This window comes from Aquarana catesbeiana, linkage group LG09, assembly GCF_042186555.1.
Source record: "Aquarana catesbeiana isolate 2022-GZ linkage group LG09, ASM4218655v1, whole genome shotgun sequence".
Lineage (NCBI taxonomy): Eukaryota > Metazoa > Chordata > Amphibia > Anura > Ranidae > Aquarana > Aquarana catesbeiana.
In genome coordinates this window covers 30,976,499-31,003,778 of record NC_133332.1, presented here as the reverse complement: position 1 = coordinate 31,003,778, position 27,280 = coordinate 30,976,499, and the positions used below count along the sequence as shown (strand labels likewise).

The window sequence follows — 27,280 nt, the reverse complement described above, 5'->3', positions numbered from 1 at the left end:
CCTGGTGACTATCACTGAGAGCGAAAGAAAATCCCAGATTTTTTTTTTTTTGGGTTGTCACCACAACAGGAATAGAGGCGAAATCTTCCAATGGGGACACTAGTCCTAGTGCCACCCCCTGGGATTTATTCTAACTTCCTGTTTGGCTATGGGGACAGGAAGTGAAATCTCCCCAACAGGGACACAGATAGCAAAAGTAAACCTTACAGAGGTTATACCCCTTCCCTTATCCAAGGACTAAAGTTGGCCAGAAGCCGGGAATAGTCCCCGGGAGAACGGCGGACCCAGCGATCGGTGATCTCAGACACATCAAACACCTGGAACATTCCGACCAGATTGTCCCCGATCTGATGACACAAGAAGTGAAGTGATGGATGTGTGTATGGAGAGCACTACACCCAGGAGAAGAGAAGACCCCGTGTATGGAATAATTGTATATTCATATTATATTTCCTGATTTCTGGGAGATCCCAGATCTGGAGTAATGACTGGAGTCCGGATGTGATTGGTCGCTGTGGAGGACCACAGACGGACACACATGGCCCCCCAATATATGCATAATAGAGCTCTGAGGGCCCCGTACGGGATACGTACACCCGGGACCCCGCCGCTACCCTCACCTTCTCTCCGTCCCGGGAAACGTGCCGCCCGCTCACCTCTCAACCGGAAACACTCCGTACTTCCGCCCGCAACCGCTACCATGGCGACCAGCTTCCTGGCCACACCCACCTTCTGCAATCCGCCCAACTTTATTGACCATATAATGAAAGAACAGAGAGGAGAGGAATGAGGTGAGACATATGGCGGCTGTGTGCCTGAGAATAGGATTGTTGTGTTATTGTATGGAGGAGAAACCGATGTCATATACATATATATATATATATTTTATATACACACCTCCCTTCCCCACCTCTTCCTTCTATATGTCATACCTGTCCTCATATCCCCCCTCCCCCAACCTGACACCCCTCCACCTACATGACACCCCACCATTCCCCCTCCCCCAACCTAACACCCCTCCATCCCCCCTCCACCTACATGACACCCCACCATCCCCCCTCCCCCTACATGACACCCCACCATCCCCCCTCCCCCTACATGACACCCCACCATCCCCCCTCCACCTACATGACACCCCACCATTCCCCCTCCCCCAACCTAACACCCCTCCATCCCCCTCCACCTACATGACACCCCACCATCCCCCCTCCCCCTACATGACACCCCACCATCCCCCCTCCCCCTACATGACACCCCACCATCCCCCCTCCCCCTACATGACACCCCTCCATCCCCCCTCCCCCTACATGACACCCCTCCATCCCCCCTCCACCTACATGACACCCCACCATTCCCCCTCCCCCAGCCTGACACCCCACCATTCCCCCTCCCCCAACCTAACACCCCTCCATCCCCCTCCACCTACATGACACCCCACCACCCCCCCTCCCCCAACCTGACACCCCCATTCCCCCTCCCCCAACCTGACACCCCTCCATCCCCCCTCCCCCAACCTGACACCCCCATTCCCCCTCCCCCAACCTGACACCCCCTATCCCCCCTCCCCCAACCTAACCCCCCTCCATCCCCCCTCCTCCAACCTGACACCCACCCAAAGGGTAACTCCACTTTTGTGGGGAAAAAAAATAGCAAATAAAGAAAAATGAATATAGCGTGTACAATGGCGACACAAGTCATATTGTAATCGAATGTTATTAAAAATGACCTTTCCTTTTCAATCTGCAGCCGCTGTAATTTTCTATAGATACAATATGGCTGCACAGAGTGCGTACTGACCACTCCCCAGAAACATCATTTCCTGCTTGTGTGATTGGCTCACTGATTTTCCCAGAAGTCTCTTTAAGATACAAGTCAGATTTCAGGCATCCCCTGCAACAAAAATGTCAGTTTTTTTGGTGAGATTCTCCCTGTAGGAACACGTCTGAAGAGATACAGGACCAGCAGATTTCCTCATTAGTGCTCTGCAGCTACAACACCTGACTGATAATTATAAAACCTCTCCCATCACACTTACTGAGCCCAGAGGCACAGAGAAACACCCAGGGATTTCTTCAGAATAAGAATGAGCTCCGGTGTGTTCACACAACCCACATGTAGAGCCCGCCAGAACGTTGGCACTGCTCTGCGCTAATCACAGGCAGTGAGACATTGTCCCCATTGCGCGGCTGCAGAGATCGGGAAATGTCTCACTACCTGTGATTAGCGCAGCGCAGTGCCAACTTTCTAGCGGCTCTGCACATGGGCTCTGCACGTGGGATGGGCGAACACGCTCGAGCCCATCCTTACTTCAGAATAACAAATGGTACGAATCTGCAACAAAGGTTGTTCTAATCCTTGCAATGTACAGAGATCACCCAGAGGGGAATGTTGTTTCCTTCTCAAAAAAAAAGTGGAGTTACACTTTAATGATATCATTATAAATTGTATTTGCTGTGATGTGTTCTGTGATCGTGCCTTTTATTAGTTCCTGGCACTCAGCTCTGTGTTGTATTACACTTGTACAATTGGATTGTATGCTATGTGTGATCTTCATGGGCCTGTCACAGGCGCTCATCAAGCATGCCGACTATACCAGCCCTTCCTGGCCCCCTCCTCCATTCATAGAAGTTGTACTATAACTTCCAGTAATAAAAAGATCTCTGTGAATAAAGGAGGTGTACCTTTCATTCATTCACCTGTCCTCCATTCATAGAGTTTCATTGATGTAGTATATATATAGTTACAGCTTCTATGAATGGGGGGGGGGGGGGTAAAAAGGCGGCACTGTCAGCAGTAAATGGGAATTAATTCATGTTAGGTAATATACGGTTAAGGTTAATGTTTTCCCGCTATTTTGAGGGATGTTGTGACATTCATGATCACGGGCAGATTCGCCGCGATTCCGCCCCATGATTTTAAATGGCTGCAAAATGCCCAAAAAGAAGCTCATGTTCCTTTTCGAGCGACAACAGTCACGTGTTGTGATTACAGCGCGATTTACCGCCCGACAATCGTGGCTAAATTGCAGTGCGATTGGGGTGCCATTTGAAGTAATGTCATCACAAGCGCGTCCCGCGTTCTGCAGCCATTTGAAATTGCAGGGTGGAATCGCGGCGATCCGGTCTGTAATCATGTGTGAATGCAGCCTTAGTGGTTTATGAATGTGTGTGTGTGTGAAGTTGATTGATCCTCAATTGTGTTGGGAGTTTTCCTCTATTTTTGTAATTTCGTTGTGGATTTTATTCGTAATGACAATAAATCTTATGACTCTTGACAAGTGCCTAGGACATGTCCAGCAGCTGTTTTACCCCCCCCCCCAGCACCAAAAGATTTCTGTTGTGTGGATGGGGTGGATTAGAGCAGTGGACCCCAGACTGCGGCCCTGGGGCCCGGATGTGGCCCTTTGCTTACCTTTATCTGACCCTTGAGGCATTATTCCTGCCACTGACACCAACATCGGGGCACCATTCCTGCCACTGACACCAACAATGGGGCACCATTCCTTCCACTGACACCAACCCTGGGACATAATTCCTTCCACTGACAACAAAAGTGGGGTAATATCCCCCCCCCCAACTATTGCTCCCCCAAATACCAAATATTTGGTGTCGTTCTTTCCCATTGGGCACAGTCCGGACCCCCTAAGGTCTGAAGGACAGTAAACCGGCCCTTTCTTTAGAAAGTTTGAAGACCCCTGGGCTAGAGGATGGAATATTTCAACTAGGACAGGTAGGGTTTTTAATGACAGAAAAGACCCTATTGGTCTCTTCTATCATAAATGCTTCCCCCTGCCTGTCAGCTGTAATGTACACCGAGCTGCACATGCGCAGCTCAGTATGCATTTATGGCACCGCTCTGTGCCGCGATTATGTGACTTCCGTGCACAAGCACCCAGAAAGAAGACCAGATGAAGACTGGAAGCCCCTGTGACCAGTTGAAGCGGTGGCAGCTCAGCTCTGGAGGGCTTTGTCTGACAGGTAAATATGACATAATGTGCTAATATGTGGTGCATACTAGCACATTATGGTATAAATGGGGCCATTTAATAAAAAAAAAAAGTGGAGTATCACTTTAACTAAACTTAGACTTTTGGGGCGTGGCCAAGCTGGAGACCTGAGCATACGTGTGTGTTCGGAGCTCCGCTAATACCTGCTTTTATCCGTGAATTCTCAGATTTTATTACGACTGACACCTGACCTCTACTCCGTGAGATTTCGGGGTATGAGAAGGGGGGAAATCTGGGTCCGGGTGACGAGGTGTCTCAGCTCCAGAAGCGGACTCCCACGCGCAGCACAAACATGGCGACACAGACAGCCCCGACTGATCCGTCTACCCTAGAGGAAGACCGATTCACGGCTCTTATGCAGGCTATTACCAGTTGAAAAACTACTCTCATGGAAAAAATCGATCTCCTGTAAATTGATTTGGGATTAATGAGGAGAGACGTGAACAGATTCTGAGACTGGCTGGGTGAGGCGGAAAGGCAGGTGGGTGAGTCGGAGGACGCCGCAAGAGATTAACAGGCGTCTATTCACACTCTACGAGTTAAAATGAAAGCACTGGAGTCACCCACCGAAGATAGTGAGAAAAGGAGATGACGGAATCATTTGAGGGTGGTTGGCCTGCCGGAGGGAGCGGAGGGACAGGACACCACTGCCTTCATGGAGCAGCTCCTCCGCACCCTTTTCCCCAGTGTGCAGTTCTCCCCCCACTTCGTTGTTGAAAAAAGAGCCCACAGGATGACGGCGGTGCGGGGCCCACAAGGTGCCCCACCACGCACCTTCATATTCCGGCTCTTGAACTTTCGAGACCGGGACCTTATTCTCCGTGAGGCAAGGAAAATTGATGAACTTCGATTTGAAAACACCAAATGAATGCTGTTCCCGGACTAATCCATCGAAACGCAGAGGCTCCCTAGAACCTTCGACCATGTAAAGGCCCAACTACGCACGCGAGGGATGAAGTACAGCATGCTCTTCCCTGCATGCCTTCGGGTTGTGGATGGGGAGTCTACAAAATACTTTGTCTCCCTGGAAGATGCCTCCCAATGGCTAGACAACCTGCCTGGAGCAAGTTAACTATGTTAGGTGCCCTCATTGTTGCTGAGACCCCCCCCCCCCCCCCCCCCCCAGGTTCCCTGTCCCCCCTGCTTACCTGCCTATGGAGGGTGGCTGTCTGATCTACGTTTTCCCAGAGGACAGATCCGAAGAAAGTAACAGCCACACCACCTACTTCATGGTCGACCTCCTTTTGCTGGACTATACATCCTTCGCCCTTTCCCCTGCTTGAACGGGTGGGATCTCTCCCGGTCTATACGTACCCCTCTAACGACCACTGACGTGTACAGTTCCTCATGGATTCCCCTGTTGTACTCTGTTTTTTTGGTTTTTTTTGTGAATGGGCGGACCCCAGGGACTTTTCCCTGACTACCGGAGGCGAATGGTAGCATGTGCACCAGGGACAGACCACCCCATATTTGAATGTGTTAAGTGTGTTGAATGCAACTAAGCTTGTTTCCCCCAGAGTACGCTAGGTGTTTTTTATATCTTACTCTACCTTTACTTTTATCCACTTTATATGACATGACAATCCCGTTTCGTACTGTCATCTTTATGCAGGTAACTGTGGCTACGGCCTGTGGACCCACTGCTCCCATAGGAGAATTTCCTAAATTGTGTTGGGTTTATCAGTTTTGTGAGTTGGGGGATAAGGCACTCCAAGTTCTCTTTTCTAACTTGATGTGCGGGGTGGGGGGTGGGGTTTTGGTTATATGCTCTTTTTTTTTTTTTACTTTTTGTTTCAGCCTGGTAAATGCAGTGGTTCCTCTATTTTGATGATACAGAATGTGCCTAAGCTATGGTCGAGTGGCAAGATGGGGAGTGAGGAGATTATAGTACGAGTGGTGCTAGAGATGAGATCTCCCCCTCTGGGTCATGGGATGATTACTTATCCGATTGATACTCCACACATAAATACTGTATGGCCCCATAAGACTGATCTCCTGGAATGTCAGGGGCCTTAATGACAAAATTAAGCGCTCCCTGGTTATAACATTTCTCAAACAGCACAACCCCCACATATGCATCTTGCAGGAAACCCACTTGGTGGGCAGCAAGATTATGAGCCTTAAAAAGCCATGGGTGGGACAATATTAGCACACTACCTACTCTGGCTATGCGAGAGGAGTCAGTATCCTGATACATAAGTCCCTGACCTTCGAATTTCTAAATGTTAAAATTGACCCAGAGGGCAGGTATGTGCTGTTACATGTAATAATAAATACTCTTGAAATGTTGATTGCGGGAATATACATACCTTTACCTGCCACTATCTCACTGCTGAAATGCTTGGTCCCCACTTTATATATCTTTGCAACAGATAACATTATTATAGCAGGGGATTTCAATGTGCTTCCTAGTCTTTCCCTAGATAAACTGGCCTCTGGCACTGCCGTGGACTCTCCTCTGTCCAGATGGGCGTCCCTATACGATTTGACGGATGTCTGGAGATGGAAGCACCCTGCTGAGCGTGCTTTTACCTGCTACTCATACCGTACCCTCTCACAAATAGATTTGGTTTATGCCAGTAGGGGGCTTCTGCCGAAGGTAAGAGAGGTTGAGATCCTCCCAAGAGGTATCTCGGATCCTGCTCCCCTGCTCTGCTGCCTCCAAACGTCGACTCCATCCTCTGAGAGAGTGTGGCGACTTTCCCGATACTGGATCTCTGACCCTACTATAGACTATGATATAGCTAACCTTATCTCTGAATTTTGGCTGTTGAATAGCCGTACAGCCTCCTCTGAAGCGATATGGGATGCCTTTAAGGCGTATGTCAGGGGCTGCTACCAGTCTTCTATCTCTAGAGCCCGTTGGGCTGCAGCCATAACTATAGAGGAGGCTGAGACCAGGGCATGCACCCTGGAGTCTCAATATGTCCTCTCTAAAAATCTGACTACTTGTCTAGATATGCAGGCTGCCTATCGTGAAGTAGTTCTCCTAAGGGTGACTAAGGCCAAAAAAAATCAACTGGCACAAACCAGGCATCTTCGAGCAGGGAGAGAGAACTGGACGGCTCCTGGTCTGGATAGCTAAAGAACAACAGCCTGTTACCAGTATAGCTCGAATTAAAGATGGCCTTGGGGCAGCTGTGACAGACCTACAGGCCATCAATGACCACTTTGCCTCCTACTACAAGTCCCTGTACTCATCCAGGGTGACGTACTCAGATGAGGAACTAGGAGGCTATTTGGATCAAATTGCCTTCCCCAAGCTCACTGAGTTGGCTAGGGACAGCTTAGACAGCCCAATAACCCTCAAGGAAGTGCAGCAGGCGCTAGGTGGCCTACAGGTGGGGAAGACTCCTGGGGCAGACTGAGTTTTATAAATGGTACGGAGAGCAACTGCTGCCCAAGCTACATGCCATGATGACTCAAGCCTTGGAGGGGGGTGCTCTTCCTACCTCCATGGCGGAGGCAATCATTGTAGTGATTCCCAAGCCAGATAAGGATCCTAAACTATGCACATCCTACCGGCCCATATCCCTGTTTAACTTTGACGTTCGGATACTTACCAAGGTATTGGCTGGTAGAATAAATTACGTTATCCTCACCCTGATTCATGAGGACCAGACAGGGTTCATGCCTGGTAAAGGGACAGATATCAACCTCCAGAGACTATATACGGTTCTGGCATTCACTGATTTTCTCACTCCATCGGATGCAGTGGCCTCCTTCGATGCTGAAAAAGGATTTGACTCGGTGGAGTGGGTCTATCTGTGGGAGGTCCTGCGTCGTTTCGGCTTTGGATCTAATTTCATCTCGTGGGTCTGGGCCCTGTATAGTTCTCTGAAGGCTAGAGTACGTACGGGATCAACCCTCTCCCCACCCTTCCAACTTCATAGAGGCAGGGGTTCCCCCTGTCTCCGGTCCTCTTCGCGCTGGCTATTTAGCCGATGGCGATTCTACTGCGCTCCTCTGAGGCAATGGATGGGATACCCATGGGCCCAGTACAGGAGAGGATTTCCCTCTATGCCGATGATACCCTTTTGTATTTGAGGAATGATAGGGATCCCTTGGGGGTGGACCTATCTATTATAGACACGTTTGGTCGGTACTCTGGCATCTGCATTAACTGGGGTAAGCCGTTCTTATTCCCTCTGTCTTCTGCGGTTTGTAGCACTGCAAACCAATACCCTACTACAGTTTGTTTCTCAGTTCAAGTATTTAGGTGTGATTATACATAGAGATCTATCGCAGTATGTTAATCTCAACTTGACCCCGGTGATCTCTTCCCTGTCTGGGAGATGCGCTGTCTGGAAAACACTGCCCCTTACCTTAGTTGGCAGGGTTAATCTAATTAAGATGTCAATCCTTCCTAAACTCTTGTATCTCTTTAGGCAGACCCGAACACCATACCAATGACTTTCTTTAAAAAACTGGATAGCATAATCAACTAATTTCTCTGGCTTGGTAGTACGCCCAGGATAGCGAAAGAGTCCCCGCACACCCCACTTTGGGGTAATCCCTCGACTGCCCCATTTTGAAACCATACCTGATCCAGTGATCTGGGCATTTTTTGAAATCAAGACCTTGGGAGACAGTGTCCGACGGTAGACTGTTTAGCTTTGATGACCTTAAAAGGGACCGGGCCCTGCCCAACCTTATGCTATTTAGATACCTACAGCTAAGACACATGTTCCAGGCTCAATTCCCACGAGCCATTAGGCTAGAGGTTCATGACGTGGAGGTCTTGCTGAGGGCCTCGGGGATGGGTGGAACTCTGTCTGCCCTTTACTCCATTCTGGCGTGACTCGATACCTCAAAGGTCTCCCAATTATTTTCAGCATGGCAGTCAGATATCCCAGAACTGGCTGACGATGACTGGGAAGAGGGCATCCAACAGTACATCCCATTAATAATCTCGGCCAGGGACTGTCTCGCACAACTAAAGTTTCTACACTGGGTCTACTACTCCCGAGAGAGACTGGCTAGAATATACCCCGACAGACGACCGGCCTGCCATAGATGTAGTGCAGAGGTTGGATCCTTTTTCCATGTGGTATGGTCCTGCTCACAGCTGAGGCCCTTCTGGACGGGCGTGAGGGTCCCCTGGGACCCAATACCCCTTCTGCTGGGTATCTGCGACACATTGGAGGCCCCACAATCTAAAAAAACTATTTGTATTCTACACAGCTTTCTATGCTAGGAAAGCAATCCTGTGACAATGGAACAGGCCCAGCGCCCCCCCCCCCACGTTCCAACAATGGCAATCCCTGATCGATCTAGAGCTGCCACTGTACAAGCTGACATATATGGAACGTAACTGCTCCAAAAAATTTATGGGAGGCCTGGGTTCGTGAGCGACGGTTGCCTCTGGGCTAGGATTCGGAATGTAGTAGTACAGCTGATCTGTGATGGGTTGAAGTACACATAATGTTCAATGATGGCAACTCCTAGATAAAGTGGAGGTGGAACCCCCTCTCTCCCTCCTATCCTCCATCCAACATCTGGGGCTTTTCCTCCCCTCTCTCATGCACTTCCAGCTCCCTCCAATGTGCTCCTGATGATAGTTTCCCCCTATAGATGTTCTGATACCAAATTGCCATAATACTGCCGACTGGATAATGCTACGATTGGGTGCTTAATGTAAGGTTGATAAGATTGTACCATTGCTTTTCTTTGTTTTGCCCTGAAACTTAAATAAACTTTTCTGTAAAAATAAAAAAAATAAAAAAAAGGCTTTAGAGATCACTGCTATTAAAGGCCCCTTTACAAATCCATGTTCCCACTATTGACTGCTAAGGTCCGAAGGCCGCATATGGCTTATAGGCCACAGGTTGGGCACCAGGGGTTTTAATACTCTTAAATTGAACCCTAATACACGGGGAGATTTGCTACAACTGGAGTATTCAGAATCTGGTGCAGCTGTGCATGGTAGCCAATCAGCTTCTAGCTTCAGCTTGTTCAATTAAAGGAGTTGTAAATCCTTTAGGTTTTTCACCTTAATGCAGTCTTTCTATGCATTAAGGTAAAAAATCTCTGATGCAGCAGCCCCCCCCCCCCCCCTTTACTTACCTGAACCTGGTCTTTCCAGCGGCAGGGACAAGCACACCAGCTCCAGCCAGTGTTTCGGTCCTGATTGGATAGATTGATAGCAGCACAGGCATTGGCTCCCGCTGCTGTCAATCAAATCCAATGACGCGGGAGCCAGGGGCGGAGCCGAGTCCTGCTGTCTGTGTCAATGGACGCAGCAACAGGACACAGGAGCACGCCTGCACAGAGAGTCACTCTCCAATGGGACACTCGAGAAGAGGAGGAGCCAGGAGCACCGCTGAAGGACCCCAGAAGAGGAGGATCGGGGGCCACTCTGTGCAAAACCAGCTGCACAGAGGAGGTAGGTATGACATGTTTGTTTTTTAAATAAACCTTTACATATCCTTTAAGCTTTGAAAATAAAACCTGGAAGCTGATTTGGTTTCTATGCAGAGCTGCACCAGTTTTAGTAATTAACCCTGAAATGTCAGACCAATAAAAAACCTCTAAACCTAATAATTTAACCTAAACCTAGCTACCAATCTCAACCCTAAACCTTAAAGTGGTTGTTAAGGCAGAAGGTTTCTATGCAGTATGGTCAAAAACCTGCTGCATGCAGCTTCCCCTGTAGCCCCCCTAAATATATATACCTGACCCCGATCTTGATCCAGTGATTTGCACGAGAGCCAAGTCTCTCTCTGCTCTCTCGCTCCTCATTGGCTGTGATACAGCAGTGGGAGCCATTGGCTCCCACTCCTGTCAATCAGAGCTAGTGATGGGGGGGCAGAGGCCGAGTGTTTTATGGACACAAAGAGCAGGGCCCAGCTGTCAGCACACACGGTTGCCCCCAGAGCAAGTGGCTTGCTACGGGGGCACTCCACAGGGAAGGGGAAGCCCAGGACAGCGGCAGGGGGGAGAAGAGAAGGATCCAGGATGCTCTGTGCAAAACCATTACACAGAGCAGGTAAGTATAACATGTTTGTCATTAAAAAAAAAAAAAATGAACCTTTACTAATACTTTAACAAAAGAAGACTTATTGCACAAGGCACAGTGTAACCCCTCAGGATTTTTGAATGACAGACCGAGTATGAAGTAAAAATGATTATTTCATAATCACAATTGATAAAATTACAAATGTCAAAGACTTAACATGTAAAAATTGTAACAAATATATACTAAATATACAAAATAGGCATGAAACTTAGCTGCCTTATTTGAAGATTAGGCTAGCAAAAGTGCATATTACAAATGACGCCTGACATGTTTCGGACGATGACGTCCTTCCTCAGAGGCTTATGCCGCGTACACACGAGCGGACTTTCTATCCTACTTGGTCCGGCACACTTTCCGACGGACTTTGTCCGCCAGGTGCGCCGGACTTTAAAACGGACGGACTTGCCCACACACGCCGGGACTTTCCGGCGGGCTAAGTCCGCCCGTCTTTCCGACGGACTTTCGCCGGAGTTCCGGCGGACTTTCAGAATGAACGGACTTGCCCACACACGGACAAGTCCGTTCATTTTGAACGTGACTCAGGTGCGACGGGACTAGAAAAGGATGTCAATCTTGCCGCTTTTATCGGCGAGATTGACACCTTGCTAGCCCCGTCGCGGGGCATACCAGGCCCTTAGGTCTGGTATGGATTATAAAGGGGAACCCCGCTACGCCGAAAAAACGGCGTGGGGTCCCCCTAAAATCCATACCAGACCCCGATCCGAGCACGCAGCCTGGCCGGTCAGGAAAGGGGGTGGGGACGAGCGAGCGCCCCCCCCCTCCTGAACCGTACCAGGCCGCATGCCCTCAACATGGGGGGTGGGTGCTTTGGGGGAGGGGGGCGCCCTGCGCCCCCCCCCCCCCAAAGCACCTTGTCCCCATGTTGATGAGGACAAGGGCCTCTTCCCGACAACCCTGGCCGTTGGTTGTCGGGGTCTGCGGGCGGGGGCTTATCGGAATCTGGGAGCCCCCTTTAATAAGGGGGCCCCCAGATCCCGGCCCCCCACCCTATGTAAATGAGTATGGGGTACATGGTACCCCTACCCATTTACCTAGGAAAAAAGTGTAAGTAATAAAACACACTACACAGGTTTTTAAAATATTTTATTAAACAGCTCCGGGGGGGGGATCTTCCTCCGGCTTCGGGGGTCTTCTTCCGGCTTCGGGGGTCCCTCCGCTTCATCTTCTCCCGGCGTCCGGTTGGTTCTTCTCCGCTCTCCGGCCTCTTCTCCCGGTGTCGCAGGTCTTCGGCCGGCCCCTCCGCTCTCTTCATGTAGCTCTATTGCGAGCGGAGGTCCGGACTTCTGGGCTTCTTGGCTTCTTGGCTTCTCTTCTCTTCTCTTCCCCCAGATGTTGACACGACGCTCTCTCCGGCTGGACTGGTCTCTGAGGGCTGCGTTGTGACTTATATAGGCGGAGACCCCGCCCCCATATGATGTCACAGTCCTTGGGCATGCTGGGACGTTTTTTCGGCGTAGCGGGGTTCCCCTTTATAATCCATACCAGACCTAAGGGCCTGGTATGCCCCGCGCTCGCCGCAATAGGAAGATTTGTTTTTCCTATTGCAGCGAGCGCGAGATGCAATACCATCCCCTCGTGTCGTATTTGGTCTGTCGGACCAGCCTACACACGAGCGGGCTTTCCGTCGGACCAGCACACACACGAGCGGACTTTCCGCCCGAAACTGAGTCCGACGGAAAGATTTCAAACATGTTTAAAATCTAGGTCCGGCGGGCTTTTGGGAAGAAGTCCGCCGGAAAAGTCCGCCGCCGCCCACACACGGGCGGATTGTCCGGCACACTCTGGTCCGCCGGACCAAGTATGCCGGAAAGTCCGACCGTGTGTACGCGGCATTAGTGTCATTTAGGACAATCTTATTTGTTGTATTTTTGTTCTATAAATATAAATACAGTGGAACCTTGGATTACAAGCATAATCCGTTCCAGGAGAATGCTCTTAATCCAAAGTACTCGCATATCAAAGCCAGTTTCCTCATCAAAGTCAATGGAAACGAAAATAATTTGTTCCGCATTGACTTCAATGGCATGCAATACCGCATGCGGCCAGAGGTGGGGGGGCGCCGGAGAGCCTCGGAAATGGCCGGAAAGGCCAGAGGACACCTCGGCTGACCTCGGAAAGACTCCGTTCCTGAGGTTTGCCAAGGTCAACCGAGCTGTCCTCGGGCCTTTCTGTGCATTTCCGAACAGCGACGATTGGCGCCGCTCGGCTCCGGCGCCCCCCTACCTTAGGCCAAACGCGGTACTGCACACATTTTGACCTAAATCATGCTCGTTTTGCAAGACAAGACTCGCAAACCGAGTTACGATTTTTAAAAATACAGTGCTCGTATTGCGAAACTCTCGTTAACCGCGTTACTCGCAATCCGAGGTTCCACTGTATAGCAAATATTAGTATAATGCAATAACAGTATAGTTAGAAGAAATATTTTTAATTAGAATCATACTTTCAACATAGATTGATATGCTAGAACATAGTTGATGACAGTGGATCTGAGTACTTACACGGGTAGGCCAATCGATGCTGAGCACACAGGGAGATGGAAATGTGTCTACATTCCTCCCAAATCAGCAAACCAGCCAGGTCATATGCAGCTTGGCAGTGCCCGTCATATGCAGCTTGGCAGTGCCCGTCATATGCAGCTTGGCAGTGTCCGTCATATGCAGCCCATCAGTGTCCATGTGCAGCTTGCCAGTGCCCATCATGTATGCCCAGCAGCTTTACCAGTGCCCATCATGTATACCCAGCAGCTTTAGCAGTGCCCATCATGTGCAGCCTGCCTGTGCCCGCATCAGTGGCGATCTCAGTGTGTCACGGAACTGGATTTGAATTGCCCAGGGCCGCAGTAACAATGTCCTGCCTCCTGTAATCACGTCACGCTGATTCAATGTCCCACCATTGGATCAGTGTGCCGTCTATCACAGGAGACAGGACATTGTTAACTGCAACCGGGCAATTCAGCTCCGTGAAACACAGAGATCGCAGCGAGTGGAGGAGGAGTAAGAGGGAGTGGAGGACTGGGCGGCACTCAGGGCAGACCACTCCCCCTTTTCGGTATCAGCTGTTTTTTAATTCGGCCAAATGAAAAAACAGTTTTCGGCCAATAATTTTCAGCGGCCGAAATTTCGGTGCACCACTAATTCAAACAATCTATTGATAAAATGAAAACAAGGGGGCGTGGCCTGGACGAGCATGTGATCGGACGTCTCTCCGAGCAGCTCCGGCTCTCCTGAGATAATCCTGCTCCATCCTGCATTGATCTCACCCTAAACAATGACATACAGGTACCGCTTAGATCGGGGAAGAGTCAAGATTCACTGGATGGTGGTAGCGGCGGATGGGCAGACTGGAGAAACAACCGCCGGCAAGAATGAGTGTTACTACACACTCGGGCCAAGATGGCAGCTGCACCGCCAACACAGCACCATGCCTGTCGCCTGCATCTACTCCGGATCTCTTTGGAGACACGTCGGGCACTTCAACGCAGTCCTCCCTGGGAATATCTGATCCTTCGATCCTGATTTCACAATTACCAGAGGGAGAGGATGCGGCGGATGATGCAAAGGGGCCTACGCTATTGGAGGTACCATAAACCATACTGTGTTACTGGGGACGGTCACTGAAAATAAGAATGACTTTGCTTTGTTGAGACATAATGTCCAAAAATTGCGTGGTCGGGTCTCTGAGTCCGAACGTCGCATTGGTGACCTTGAGGACACAGTTAACCCTCTTCTACCCAAGATCAATATTGCTGGCGGGAAAATAGCCACACTAGAAGAGAAGGTGGATGACCTTGAAAACCGCCTCAGAAGAAACAATCTTAGGCTGGTTGGTCTCCCTGAAAGAGTAGAGGGGTCCGACCCGGTGGCATTCCTGGAGAGCTGGCTGGAGCAGGAATTTGTCCGTGAGCTCCTATCCCCATGTTTTGTGATCGAACGGGCACACCGAGTCCCGGGCCGTCCTCTCCCAGCAGGAAATCCTCCTCGCATAATGGTGATTTGCCTATTGAACTACAGAGACCGTGATTCTATACTACGTGCAGCCAGATTGAAAGGCAGTCTCAAGATCAATAATGCGGTGGTGTCACTGTACCCGGATTACTCAGTGGCCGTTCGTAACCAAAGAGCACAATACCAATCAATCAAGCAACGATTGCGGGAACATGCTATTCAATATTCTATGCTGTTCCCGGCCACTCTACGAGTCGTCGATCAAGACAAAGTTCACTTTTTTCAATCTCCTGAGAATGCCATGGCGTGGTGGGAATCACTGCCACAACGTCCTCGGGAACCCGCCTGATGGATATTTGTACCTTTGTGATGCCAATCTACTTGTTTTTTCTCTTCCCCTACTTATGCATGCTGTGAACACTACAGCCCCCTCCTTTTTTTCTTGCTGGGACTTAAGGGGATCAACCACTATTACCTTTTTTGCGGGAGTGCCCACAACCCTCATCTGCTGAGAGGGTGGGAGCTGCGCCTGGGGAGCTATGCTACTCCACATAATAGTGGAACTGTTCTTTTCTTTTTTCATTCCAATTCATGGGTAACAGGTCATGCACCCCACGCATGGCTCAAGTTTTGGGTATAGGCCCACTCCGGTTCCGTGAGAGTCGGGCAGGGGTGTTGCTGTCTTTTTTTTGTAATCATTATTTTATTTTTATTTGACATAAACAAACACAAAAAAAAGGGACAAGACATATCCATAAGAAATAAACGTTTGTGGAATCGACCTCGCAGGGTCGAGTGAATACATTTGAACCACTTGATTCGTTTAGGGCAAAGTATGGTCAGAATGTTACAATCTCAAACCACGTATCAAGTAGTCTAGTAATGTGTGTCGGACGGGGAGACCCTCTAGTATTTTTAAGGCTACTAAAGCCACCATATAATCTATCAGCTCACCGGGACCCTTTTTGAGAGCATGAGTTAGTTTTGAGCTGGAAAGGTAAGTCTTTTATCTGAACATCAAATAACTTATCATTCGGCCCACGGGTGAGGCGAAGGGGGGGGGGGGGCACTAATGCCTCCATCAAACCACCCTCCACCCCCATCCCGTATGGGGGGGCCGTTAAGCGATAACAGTATGCTTGTCAGATAGGGACTACTGTAATTACGCTACCCATGGGGCAGCTTCATGTGGGGGTCTCACCGTCCGTCAACTTAGAGTCAATAACACAATCCACTGTTATAAAATAAACCAGGTTAACAGAAAAGAGAAAAGAAAGTAGGTGGGGAAGGAAAGGGGGGAGCAGGATGGAACAAGCTAGACATACCCATGCTCTTTAGGGATGTGTCGTCCGTGTCCACGCCAGGCGCACCACAGCACAGGTATCCGTCACATCAATCAGGGCCAATTCACAACAGCTACTCAAATTCCGGTATCTCTACCTCTCAGCACTTGTTGATCTACGAGCTTTTAGTGAGGGATCCGCTAACTCTAATAAAGCTGGAGGGGACCCAACGTGGGTCTGGGGAAAAATCATTCCAGGGTGCCCATATTGCTAGATATTTCTCTCGCAAACCTCGGCAGGTCGCTATCCACTCCTCAGCCTTGCGTATTGCATTCACCCCTGCAATCCACTGTTCCCTTGTAGGGATGTTGGACTTCTTCCAGTAAATTGGGAGTAGTCGTCTGGCTGCATTCAGCAGGTGTGGTAATACACTTTTCTTGTATTGTCTAAGTGAAGATGCGGGTACATGCAATATGAAGTGCTCGGGAGAGAAAGGAACCTCCAGTCCTAATATAGTTTTTATCTGTTCTTTTACATCTTCCCAAAAGGGCTTAAAGGGGTTGTAAAGGTAATTTATTTTTTTTTTTTAAATAACAAACATATCATACTTACCTTCACTGTGCAGCTCGTTCTGAACAGAGTGGCCCCGAACCTGGTCTTCTGGGGTCCCTCGGCGGCTGTTTCAGCTCCTCCCCGCAAGCATTTACCACCTTAATGCGAGCTCCCTCGCATGGTGGTGAGTGCTTGCGGGCGCGCTCCCGTGATACAGCCGGCGGCTATAGCCGCTCGCTGTATCACTCGGCCCCGCCCCCCCGGAGCCAATGGCTGCGCTGCTTTCAATCCATCCACTGCAGCCAATCAGCGACCAGGCTGAGCTGCAATGAAGATGATGAGGACGAGCAGCGAAGATTCGAGGCGTCAGGTAAGTAAAACGGGGGGCCTGGGGGCGGCGGTACTGTCAAAAGTTTTTTCACCTTAATGCATTAAGGTGAAAAAATTATTATCTTTACAACCCCTTTAATTATGGGGCAGGTCCACCATATGTGCAAAAGAGTTCCCCGGTGCCCACATCCCCGCCAACAGCGATCCGATACCGAGGGGTAAATGCGGGCTAAATCCGCTGGCACACGGTACCAGCGAGACATTATTTTATAATTCGTCTCTTGGGTACGGGAGTCTACGGAGGATGAATGTGTCATATAATAAAGATGGTGTAGTTGTGTATCTGTAAGTTCATGTCCTAGATCAGCTTCCCACTTACGAATGTATGTGGGCTTCAGGTGGGGGTCCGCCTCTCCCAAAAGTTGGCACAGCTCCGACACCATGTGAGGAACTGGCTCTTCATCTGTGAAGAGGCGTTCATAAGAAGTGGGTGTAGACGGGTCTCTAATCAGATGAATATGTTTCTCAAAGAAGTGGTGCAACTGCCTGTATCTCCAAAAATTGAGTTGTGGGCCCTTGCGTCCTACTGGTAAGCTTTCATAACTCATGAGCTTACCATCCTTCATGAATTTACCACAGCTAGCATTCCCATCATCTAGCCATGGCTCAAAAAATGCCATTTGTTCACCTGGAGGGAACCATTGGAATCCACCCAGCGGTGCCAGCGGGGATATAGGGGGAGCAAATTTCAGCAATAGATTTGTTTTGTCCCAGACCGACAGAACCTGAGTCGTCAGCGGGGAGGTTGATTCAGAAAGCCCCCTACACTCCCGCGGCAACCACGGAGCGTAAGCCAAATTTCTACCAGCCAGGCACTTCTTTAAGTTGACCCAAAGTTTGGATTCTGTATGGAAACGCCAGTTCAGGATTCTCTGAAGGGCTACTGCGCGATAATAGCGTTTTATGTCTGGGATACCTAAACCACCCGTTCGCTTAGGACGATTAAGCAGACGCAGAGCTATCCTGGGCTTTCATGAGTTCCAGATGAAATTTGAGAGCATTTTGGCCAGCTGATCAAAAAATGTTCTGGGTAGGGGGATCGGTAGCATCTGTAAGAAAAACAGTATGCGAGGTAAAACATTCATTTTTATGATATTTACGCGACTGAGCCACGTAAAGGATTTAGAGAGGTTGATTTTAAAATTTGATATTGATCCAAAGATCTTCAGTTCCTGCATTAGGTTAGGCAACGAGATCAGGGGGTCTGATAGGTGGAACAAAATGTCATCGGCATATGCCGATAGCTTGTGCTCCATATTTCCCACCTTTAGTCCCCTGATGTTCTGATTGGATCTCACAGATCGGAGAAGTGGTTCCAATACCAAGGCGAACAGTAGGGGTGAGAGAGGGCACCCTTGCCTCGTGCCGTTACCAATGGGGAAGCGAGAAGAGAGAGTCCCATTAACTTTGACCTGTGCGCAAGGTGTAGCGTATAATGCTAATATGGATGTCAGCATTCATGGGCCTAATCCTAATGATGTAAGTACCGCTGTCAGATATGACCAATCAACATGGTCGAACGCTTTTTCTGCGTCAGTGGATAAAATCAAGTAAGGTTGAGGATCTGGGCGGGTGCGTGCCCAATGTATAAGTTGTATTGCTCTAAGAGAATTGTCTCTGGCCTCTCTACCGGTTATGAAACCTGTCTGGTCAGGATGGACAATGTTTGGTACAATGTGTTTGAGTCTATTGGCTAAAATTTTTGCTAGGCGTTTAATGTCTAAATTGAGAAGGGAGATAGGGCGGTAGCTCTGGGGGACGGTGGGATCCTTGCCCTCCTTTGGCATCACCGTAATGTGTGCCAGTAACGCTTCCGAAGGGATTACAGTCCCTCCTGCTATAGCATTAAAGTATTTACACATAGGTGTAGCTAATAAGGAAAAGAAGGTCTTATAGTAATCTTTAGTGAACCCGTCTGGGCCAGGACTTTTCCCATTGGGCAAGGACTCCACCGTTGCCCCAATCTCCGCCACCGTAATTGGGATTTCCAAAGCTGAGGACTGATCTTCTGTGAGTGGTGGGAGACCGGCCGAGGACAAATATTTTTGTATCGCATGTTGTCTAGTTTCTGTCGTAGTAGTGGGGGTCTCTGAGTCTAAGTTATATAGTTTGGCGTAATAGTCTCTAAAGCCTGAGGCGATCTTGGAGGATTGAACCACTGTCTCCCCCGAAGCCGATTGTAGTTTATGTATACATGACTGAGCCTGTCGTTTTCTAAGTGCCCTTGCTAACATTCGTCCGCATTTGTTACCATGCTCATAATATTTATGTGACATATAACGGAGCTGTTGCTTGGTCTGTCTATCTAGAAAACGAAGGAACAGCTCCCGCAAATCAGTAAGTTGCTTTAACGCTTCAGGGTTCCCATTTGCTTTGTGCTGTAGTTCCGCCTTTTGGAGCGCAGTGTGCAGTCTCAGAAAGTCAGCCTGCCGTTCCTTTTTTAGTCTAGATCCCTGAGAGATCAATTCTCCACGTGCTACAGCCTTGTGGGCCTCCCACACTACCCCCTCACTCACTTCCTCCGTCGAGTTCTCTCTGAAGTAGTGGCTCAAAGTGTCAGAGACACTCTTCACCACCGCCTCGTCATCTAGTAAATTACTGTTCATTCTCCACGTCCAGGTTTTGTGCCCTCCTGAGGGTAAAGTAAGAGTTATATGGACTGGGGCGTGGTCTGATATGGTAATATTACCTATAAATGCTTCTTGTAGAAATTCTAGTGTGGTGCGATCCACGTAGATATGGTCTATACGAGTGTAGACGTCATGTACTTTAGAGTAGTAACTATAGTCATGGTCTGAGGGATGTAGTATCCTCCAGCAGTCTAGTAAAAGATGTGATTGAATGGTCTTAAGGAAGTGCTTTAGAAACGCGAAGGAGTGGGGGGATCTCTTGTGAGATGTATCTACCAAGGGATCCGGGCTCACATTGAAGTCGCCCCCGAGAACCAGAAGGTCCTCCCTAAAGTCTGCTAGTAACGCTAAAGTAGCGTCAATAAAAGTGAGTTGGTTAGTGTTTGGGGCGTAAATTGAGGCAAACGTGTATTTTTGTCCTGCTATGTTTCCTTTTAAAAAAACATATCTGCCCTGTGGATCTATTTTGTTATCTAGAGGTTGGAAAGGACAGGATTTGTGTATTGCTATGGCCGTACCTTTAGATTTAGGCGTTGGGGATGTGCTAACAAACCACTGGTTAAAAAGATGTGTAGGCAGTCTAGGAAGCGATTGGGGTGTAAAATGGGTCTCCTGGAGGAAGACCACCTGTGTCTTCAACCGTTTGAGTTCTCTCCAAAGTTTACTCCGTTTATGTGGGGAGCAAAGTCCCCTAACATTATAAGAGCTTACCTGTAGAGTGGCCATGAAGTGGAAGGAGTGATGGTGCGGTGCGGAACTCGACGATACGCCCAGCGTGGACAACGAGGCAACCTATTGTTCTTGTGAAGGGATGGGAGGGGAAAAAAAAAGAGCAGGGATAAAGGAAAGGAGGAAAAAAGAGAAACGTGAGATAAATATAAAACCAAAGCGGTCATAACCGCTTGAACATTGATAACATCTATGAGCCGTGTCTAGGACCCCGTCCCCCTGAGGGGAGGGAGGTACAGACCACAACTCAATATCCCAAGAGGGAACAATACCCTAAAACTAGAAGGGTGGCCTACGGGGGGAAACGTGGACCAACAATGAACGAGGTTGAAGCGGCCCCCGACTCCTCTCACCGCATCTGACAATATATAACTTGTAGGGGGAGCAGGTATGTTACCTGTTGTGGAGAGGAATTGTTTGAGGAAAAGGGAATAGAGGGGTCTATCGTGGGTAATTAAAGTGCAAACAACGCCTGCAGAACAGTGCGTCATACAGCTAAACGTGGATTAATCAGAGAGTGAGATTAACAAAAATGAACTCAGCTCCACTTCATCTATGGATTAGAGTCTCAAATGCAGCCTTTGAGTGATACTCTTCCTTATCTCTGGAGCTAGTGTCACTAGTCCCTAGTGAAGTCATGTCCAGTGGAGGTATCAGACTGATGTCTTCTGCGATCCCGTCGGCGGCTCGTGTGTCTGGCGGGTTGCCATGGTTGGAGTGTTGGTAGTTTGGCCGTAGGGAATTCTAGCGAGCTCCTCCAGTCCAGAAAGTCCACTGGATCTAGGTCTAGATAGGACAGAAAGTTCGGTAGATCATCTTTGGTACGGAGAGTCACGGTTCTGTCCTCCTTTGTGACTTGAAGAAAAAAGGGAAAGCCCCAACGGTATTTTAGACCCGCATCTTGGATAGCTATCAGGAGAGGGCGAAGAGATCTGCGTTGTAGCAAAGTGCGCCTCGAGATGTCCTGATAAAAGGCCAAACATGCGCCATCAAAGTCGAAGTATGGCTTTCCTCTCATTTTCTGCATGATACGGTCCTTAAGTGTATATCTGTGCAGCTTACATATAATGTCCCTCGGGTTGTTAACGTCTTGGGAGGGGGCCTTCGGGGCTCTGTGTGCCTGATCAATTTCAATGGTAGCTGTGGCGGGCAATTCTAAAAATTCTCTAAAGATCCCTTTCAGTGTAGGAATAATGTCTTTAGCCCCAGTTGCTTCAGGCAGGCCTCTGTTTCTTATATTCGCTCAGCAGCTGCGATTATCCATGTTGTCCAACTGACAGAGTAAGTCCTCAATCTGATGACTTTGTGTAGCACATTTATCTTGCAGCATGGTAATAACTGGAAGTGTTTCCTCTAACCTCTGCTCCAAGGAATCCACTCTGCCCCCTAAGTGAGTTGTGTCAGCCTTAAGTTGTGCTATGTCTTCCTTCAGGGCCTTCTCTACACTGTCAGCAAAGCGTTCTAGGTCTGCTTTAGTGGGTAAGGACCAAATATGGCGTCTGATGTCAGGTCCATCCAGGGGGTCAGGGGCTTCCAAGTCACCATCCGGTGTGGAGGGAGCTTCTGGGGAGGTCAGGGGGATCGATTCACTCACCGATGCAGGGGATGGTATGGGTGAGCCTGTCGTCTGATTCCCGCGTGGAGCGGTGTGTTGTGAGGCTTTGGGGATTTTTGCGGCCTTCGTTGTCGGCGCCATCTTTGAAGCCTCGCGGCTTCTCCCGCTGGGTCCGGAGAGGAACGAATCAAGCTGTCCCTGTCACGTGCGATCGTTCCTCAAAGGCTGTGAGGATGCCCGGTTCCTCTGCGACATCTATAGCGGCGGATGGGGTAAGATTGCTCTCCCTATGCGGTGATGAGGTGTGGCGGTGAGATGGATCGAGAGGAAGCACGTCTTCACCCTTCCATGGCCAGGACACGCCCTCCGTGTTGCTGTCTTTTAACAGCCTCTTGTTATGTTTATATTGTTTAATTTTGATATGTATGGATGCTGAATGGATGTGTGAATGTGTACTAACCTATCCCACCTATGATGCTGTGATTGTGGCCGATTCCGAGGAGACTGCTCAGGGATCCCTTGGAACTATTCTATCCCTCCTGAGTTTTATAGTTTTAATCCACAATGGCTGAGGTAAACATCTGCTCGTGGAATGTACACGGGCTAAACTCGAAGTTCAAAAGTGCATTGGTATTTGATCAGGTTAAACGGCTCAACCCGCATATTGTCTGTTTCCAAGAGACCCATCTTATGGGCTCTAAAGTGATAGGGCTAAAAAAGCAGTGGGTCGCGCATAACCACCAATCCACGTATTCTAATTATTGCCGGGGGTTAGCTGTTCTAATTCGTAAGGGACTCCCCTTTTCGTGTCATACGGTGATCTCTGACCCTAAGGGCCAATATCTTATGATACACGATACAAAGGACCCCTGTTATTCTGGTCACAATATATGTCCCCCTGCCGGTCAAGGTCACAGTATTTACTGTAATAAGTGCTAAACTCTCCTCCTTGCCACTATGTCCTATGATCATTATGGGAGATTTTAACTTGGTATTACAACCAACTCTGGATAGATTAAAACCTCTAATATCTGAATTGAGGTTATTTAGCAAATGGTGTGAGGCATATGGTTATGTGGATATATGGCGTTGGAAATTTCCCACAGTATCGTGTCAATCCAAATCATATGGTTCTCTATCCAGGTTAGATTATGCTCTTGCCACTAAAGATCTTTTACCATTTGTTCAGGCGATCACATATGTAGGGCAGACTATATCGGATAATTCACTTATACAGGTAACTCTCACTTTGGGACACAGGCCTGCGTTTCGGGTCTGGAGGCTCAGTCCCCTCTGGATCTCCACACCTGAGATACAAGAGTCTATCACGGTAGACATAGCTAATTATTGGGCTTCCAACTCGGACACTGCTGACAAGTTTGAAATGCCTTTAAGGCAGTGTTGCGAGGCTCTTACATATCCCGCATTAAACATTATAGACTAACTGGGAGGGCCTTGTAGGCTGCTCTTGAACGATCCCTCGAGGAGGCAAGATCCAAACATACGGCCAATCCATCCAATATAACCCGGGGAGAACTAACTGAGGCACATAAAGCACTACAAATACACCAGGTTGATCTGACACAAAAGCAACAACTACATCTGTCCGCTAGAATACATGAACATGGGGGTAAGAATGGGAGACTGCTTGCTTTCCTGGCCCATACTGTAATACATAGACAGCTCGATACCCGCCATACAGCTAACTGATGGCTCTATTACCTCAGACCCCTTGATTATCAATCAGGAGTTTGCATCATACTATGGGAAACTCTATGATGATCTAACACCCCCTTTAGAGACCACCTTCACAGGTTTTTTCTCCTCACTAAACTTCCCCATGCTCAGTGACTCTCATAAGGACCTTTTAGATCAAGACATAACAGTTGAGGAGGTGGAGAAGGCTATCAGCTCACTGTCACCCTCCAAGATCCCAGGTTTAGATGGTATTCCCTCTGCATGGTATCAAACATACACTGAATCGATTGCCCCTAGGCTACTGGCTACTTATCGCGTGTCACTAAAGCAGGGAGTTCTCTTTGAGTTGATGAACAAAGCCTTAATTGTAGTTTTACCTAAACCTGGCAAGGACAAGTTACTATGTGGGTGATATCGACCTATTTCACTTTTAAAAAAATGATGCCAAAATTATGGCAAAAATACTGGCAAGCCGTCTACAGAAAGTAATATTATCTCTAATATCACCTGATCAGTCGAGATTTATGCCTGGGCAAAACACTTTTGATATCTGAAGATTGTATCTGCATATCCATAGAGCCTCCAAGGAAATAGTGGACTGGTACTGTCATTAGATGTGTTGAAGGCTTTCGACACTGGGTTGTGAACAAGCAAGCTATCGCTTGTGAAACGTCTACCTTTGCCTGTATCTGTCTAACCCTTTTTTGACAATAAAGATGACATCAAGATAATTTGGAGTTCCAGTGTGCAACCAATTCCTTGTTCTGTTTCAACACTGTCCGTTGGACGTTTCTGTGGGAAACCATGTCAAGGATGGGTTGTGGCCCACATTATATGAGGTGGGTTCATCTTTTATATGCAAGCCCTAGAGCTAGGGTTCGTACTAATAGAGATCTCTCCTCACCATTCTCTCTAAAAAGGGGTACTAGGCAGGGCTGCCCCCTCTCCCCACATCTGTTTGCTCTCGCCATTGAGCCTTAGGCTCTGGCGGTGCGGCAGGCGTCTGGGATAGGGGGCATCCGTTGTGGTGCTTTGGAAGAAAAGATATCTCTATACGCAGATGATGCACTTGTGTATCTCGATGGCAGGGAAAGCTCTTTTACTAGTTTGATGCAGGTGGTGGAAGAGTTTGGGGAAGTGTCTGGACTGAGGGTCGGTTGGCACAACTCCATAGCCTTCCCTATTGGCCCCCCTCTAGCATATAATTATTTGAGTAATTCTAACCTTCAGAAGACCCAATCCTTTAAATATTTGGGCATTCAGATCCATAATGAATTCTCGACATATGTAGAATTAAATGTTACCCCCATTATTAAACAAATGGTGGACAAACTTCAAACATGGTCAATGCTCCCCTTGAACCTGATAGGTCGAATAAATATTTTTAAGATGATCTATTTGCCAAAATGTTTATATTGTTTTAGAGCTGCTTCAATTTACCTCCCAAAGAAATTATTTTTGAAAATTGAATCCACCTTATCTTCGTTCATATGGAGCAATACCCAACCACGAATAGCAAGATCATGCTTACAAGCTTCCAAATTAAAGGGAGGTCTTGCCTACCCAAATCTCCATGATTACTTCATAGCCTCCCAACTCACCTATGTTTATGATTGGCTACACTCGGAGCCTCAGACCCCTTCCACAGCTCTTCTGTTGACATTTTATAGTTCGTCGGTTTCATTTCAAGATGAATTACATAGGGCACTGAAATCCAAATGTTCCTGATATTCCCCTATAGATGTAGGTCTGTTGGCATGGAGAGAGGGGAAAAAGAGGCTTGCGACTATGGTTTTGGGGAGGACACCACAAACTCCTCTCTGGCACAATCACAGCCTCCCTGAGCTCTATGGGCATCCAGACTCACAATGGTGGACCCGCCTACAGATTACACATCTTTCCCATGTAATCAAAGGGAATACTTTTGAATCCTTTGAAAATTTAAGGGGAAGTTATCGTATTGATCATAAATTCTTTTATAAGTATTTACTCCTCAGGCATGCCATTCGGGCTCAGTTTGGGTCATTGTCTATAGAGCTTGAGGAGTCTCCAATGGCAGATCTATCGTCCTATCCTGATATTACTAAATTGGTAACTACCTTCTATGGCTGCCTCTCCGGGGCAAGGGTAGACCCATTTCAAAACTCCTTTTAAAAATGGAGTTTGTTAATGCCTTAACTTACAGAAGAGGGCTGGGAAGAAGCCACTGAGGTCTGTTTTCAAGATATAAGTACAGCAGATCAATATATACAATTTAAGTTTATTCATCATCTACATTACACTCCAGCTAAGTTGAACCGAATGGGGTTGGTTACTAATGCAGCATGCCCCAGATGTAATTTGAATAACGCTGATTTATATCATATGTTTTGGAGCTTTCCTGGACTGGCTTCCTCTTGGATGGACTTATTCATTTTTTTTTACAATCAACTGGCTCTTCTGGTGCCCCAGAAGCCTGATGTAGGGCTGTTGGGCATTTTGAATGATTTTATACACAGAGTGCCTGCCCGGATTCTAACTCGAACTGTCTTATTTTATGCACGTTAAGTGATACTGCTACACTGGAAAGATAGTAACCCTCCAACAGTACAGTCTTTGTTTCGTATTATTAATGGGGAGCTTCCCAAATTCAAAATTATATATAACAGTAGAGCATGTTTTTAAAAATTTACTAAAGTGTGGCAACTGTGGATGGATGTCTCCAACTCTTATTGGGGCACAGTTCTATCTTCCCAACTAAACTGATAAGATAGTTTGTGCATATTCAGGGATAGAATGGGATGGAGATAGGTTATATGCAATGTGAAAGAGACAGGGAGATGTCGTGGAAAATATAAGATATGTGATATTTTCTATATCTATGGTAGAGATGGGTCTCACAACAAAAGTGAGATATTGGTGAGATTTAGGTTGGTATGAATGGTGAGTGTATGGTTGTATGAGTGTTCATGTTTTTGTTTTGGTTGTATTTGAACCATTGGAAATGTACCTTCTGGATATGGCCTGTGACGAATCCCCCATCCCTACCCGCCAATAGTTTGGCGCTTGGGGAACGGGGGGTCTTGCTTCTTCCTCTTAAGACTTTCATTATAACAAAACGGCCTAGGAAATATACAAAGTATGGTTACTTTTATTATGCTAATTGACTATTGTATCCATGTTGAATGCTATACTGATATGTTGTTGTATCGCTGAAAACTAAATAAACACCTTTTAAAAAAATAAATAAAACGAAAACAAACAGAATCACAAATCCATAATAATGGTGGTACAAAATCAATTAATAGCACAATGTGCTGGAATATATAAACAACACAAATCCTATATATATATATATATGTATATATATATATATATATATATATATATATATATATATATATATATATATATATATATATATATACATATACCTATATTGTAGTAATCAACAATAAAAGATATTGGCCAT

General features: G+C 47.7%; 2 protein-coding genes across 6 annotated transcripts in view; one reads left to right on the top strand and one right to left on the bottom strand.

Moving 5' to 3' along the window:
• The window catches only part of PFDN6 (prefoldin subunit 6), a 34,313-nt gene extending 17,666 nt beyond the window's left edge, over window positions 1-16,647 (bottom strand). The window contains exon 1 of one of the 4 annotated variants that reach the window (XM_073598209.1): window positions 16,318-16,647. The gene's annotated coding sequence lies outside the window, so the exon portion shown is untranslated. Of the gene's footprint in view, window positions 1-620; window positions 729-2,035; window positions 2,082-16,317 lie in introns of those variants that run through there. The other 3 variants (XM_073598210.1, XM_073598208.1, XM_073598211.1) reach the window with 3 other exon arrangements.
• LOC141107465 (beta-1,3-galactosyltransferase 4-like) overlaps window positions 472-27,280 on the top strand; it is a 138,425-nt gene continuing 111,616 nt past the window's right edge. For both annotated transcript variants that reach the window (XM_073598206.1, XM_073598205.1), the window contains exon 1: window positions 472-791. The gene's annotated coding sequence lies outside the window, so the exon portion shown is untranslated. The remainder of the gene's footprint in view (window positions 792-27,280) is intronic.